Source organism: Cryptotermes secundus, unplaced genomic scaffold (assembly GCF_002891405.2).
Source record: "Cryptotermes secundus unplaced genomic scaffold, Csec_1.0 scaffold499, whole genome shotgun sequence".
NCBI classification, from domain to species: domain Eukaryota; kingdom Metazoa; phylum Arthropoda; class Insecta; order Blattodea; family Kalotermitidae; genus Cryptotermes; species Cryptotermes secundus.
This window is the reverse complement of record NW_019738354.1, coordinates 1,084,351-1,087,240: the sequence shown is the minus strand read 5'-3', so window position 1 is coordinate 1,087,240 and position 2,890 is coordinate 1,084,351. Positions and strand designations below refer to the sequence as shown.

At 41.5% G+C, this 2,890-nt stretch overlaps 1 protein-coding gene across 1 annotated transcript in view; it reads left to right on the top strand.

Annotated features, from left to right (window-relative positions):
- Positions 1–1,023: 1,023 nt before the first annotated feature.
- Positions 1,024–2,890, top strand: part of LOC111870791 (NADPH oxidase 5) — a 404,301-nt gene continuing 402,434 nt past the window's right edge. Inside the window, exon 1 of the mRNA XM_023863331.2 lies at positions 1,024–1,081. The gene's annotated coding sequence lies outside the window, so the exon portion shown is untranslated. The remainder of the gene's footprint in view (positions 1,082–2,890) is intronic.

Genomic DNA, 2,890 nt, shown 5'->3' with positions numbered 1-2,890 from the left:
GGGCCACTGGTGGAGTCTGGTGAACACAGTGGTCCACCTCAGGATTACACGAAGTACGGGGAATTTACTGAATATCGGAACGATTAAGAGCTGTTTCGTGATATGCTGGTGTACCGTTCCTATCAGTGTTACGCACGTAGTAGCCGTTGTTAAAACGAAGTCAATAAGAGAAAGAAAACAAAGCACAATACTGCTTATTTGTATGAATATTTCATCAATTATGAGATAAGAATTTGGTTCATTGAATTGCAATTTGCCTCGGGATAGCTTTGTTCATATTTTGGATGTTTAATGATAAACCATTCATCCAGTACTTGCCAAATATGTATAGGCATGTTCTTTGTCCAGTGATTGCGTTTTGTAACTCCCGCATTTTGCCAGATACTCTTGCATAAATGTAAGGTTTGAGGATTCCACGGCGGTGACTATGAAGAAAGCAGTCTACTGTGATGTGGCGCTGTGTAGATATTGTGTTAACTGATCTTTCGGAGGAACGTATCGCCTCCATCTTCATGGTAGAAGAAAAAAGAAGAAAATGCATTAGCACCTGCTCACGCTGGTTCCTCTCTCGCGGATTTTCTTCTATTTTCTTCTACCCTGAAGATGGAGGCGATACGTTCCTCCGAAAGATCAGTTAACACAATATCTACACGGCGCCACATCCCAGAAGCCTGTTTTTCTCTTGCATAAAGTTCGTCTGAATGTTTACGAGTGCACTGAATACTCGTTTCCGGCGGAGTATAGCCTTATGTTACACCCGCTTGTATGGCTTCAGCCGGTGGCCCCTTTGAGGGTATTGTTTCTTAATCAAGTCGGGGTATAACCTCTCCGCGGTTGCCGTTTGAAGCCAGTCTTTTTTAATTGCACTTAGGATAGGTTTTCGTTCAGTAGTGATGAATTATTCATTCCGGCTTGCTTTATGAAATATGACGCAAATTGTGAAGTGGCTCGCTCTCGTGGTCATTAGAATAATGAGGCTGAGCGTACGGAGTGATCGGTCTGACGCGGCTGCCGGAGGTCCCCGGAGCCACGCGTGCGCTCTTGCGCCAGGGCTGGTTCTCAGATGTTTCATCATAAACAGGTATTAAATGTAGATCTACTTGGCGCTGATGCAGTTTATGTTCCGAGAGTTTAGGCTGGTGGAGTGAGGAGAATATTTGGACACAAGAAGGAATAGGTCTAAAGGCTTGTCTGCGCTTACTCTGTGTTTGTGTTGTCCTGTGTAGGTGGCGGCTTTGCGACAGGCTGATCACCGTCCAAAGCAGTCCTACCAGCTGTCTATAAGATTCATAAGGAGGATAAGGTGGGCAGGGCATGTAGCACGGTTGGGGAGAAGAAGAATGCATGTAGAATATTGGTGGGAAAGCCAAAAGGAATGAGACCACTGGAGGGACCAAGATGTAGATGGGTGGACAATATTAAAATTAATCTTAGAGTGATAGGATAAGATGGTATTGATTGGATTGATCTGGATCAGGATAAGGACCAGTGGAAGGCTCTTGTGAAGACGGTAATTTACAACTATCACGTCCTTTCCCATTATAACCTTTTGCTTTAACCATTTATATCACAGCGATAACTGTGTGTCGTAGCAGGTAGCATGGAATTTGGCATAGAGCTTTTGTGCTAATTTGTTTTCAGTCTGAGAGTCAACAACGATTGTTTCCACAAACATAATTAACCAACACGTCTTTGTAACGAAGTTGTGGTCTGTTTTCTGACAGGTAAGGACTACTTTTAAAACGTTGAAGATTAATGTCCTCTGGAATCTGATGCCATGTAGTCTAGTAGGGAGCATGGTCCTTCAAATAGTTTGTACCTGTGCACCAGACTGTACGGCGTGACATTCCAGAAGGCAGTAATCTCCATAGTCACCGATGTTAGGATCTATGATTTTGCATTTAAGATGTTTTTTAGATGAATTTCGTCATATAAAGGGTTATATCGTTATGTGGTGAATGGTTTTTAAGCCCTCTATTTCTGGTTTAAATATATATATATATATATATTAAGGAGGAATGAAAGAGGAAAAGAAGAACCGTCAAATTGTCCTGTCTCATATTTCTGTTTGCAAGTAGCCAGACCTGCGTATCAGCAGTAAGATCGAAGAATGTCAGATTCCTGTTGTATTAAAACATCAGACAACAATCGAAATCCAAGCATAGCGACTTCCATCTTTCCTGCCTGAACGAGTTTTAATATCGGTTAATGATTTCAACGTATTTTTTTTCTTATTTAAAAATGCTTCGTATCTTGCAGCCTTTGTTGCTGCCAGAGTTTGAAGGAACTGGAACTATTGATAGTATTAGCGATTTTCATTAGATATTGCACAGGCCTACATCTGTTCAAAGTATTCGGGCTAATTTATCAGAAAGATCAAGAAAGAAGCTTGAATGATTTGTCTTTCCGCGTACTTCTGTATAGTCAACTGTGTTTCGCTACGGAATGTCAGCTATCACCAAACAATTTCTCTTAGCTTTTGTTTCTTCTTTGTGAGGCGGCTTGTGAGTTAAAGACGTTCCTGCGGCAGTGACTGTTAACTCATAAACCCGAAAGCCGCGCTTGTTGCTATGATACAGCCTGCAGCTGCGTCAAGATTCTTCTGTTGTTCTGTGATCTGAGAAGTAGGACCTGGGGTGATACTGTTACTTACGGCATCAACATTTAATTTATTTTTACTTAACAATCAAGTTCCTTCCGTCAAATGTGACACTTTTTTAAGTTTTCCACCTCGTCAGCACCTGCCTTACATGTTTCGGCTCACCACGGAGCCATCATCAGAGGCATTTATAGTAGAAAAAGAAATCACCAACACACAAAACTTCACTTTGTCCAAGATAGCCACGTTCCAGTTAATTAAAATAATTACAAATAGTTAAAATTACCCAGA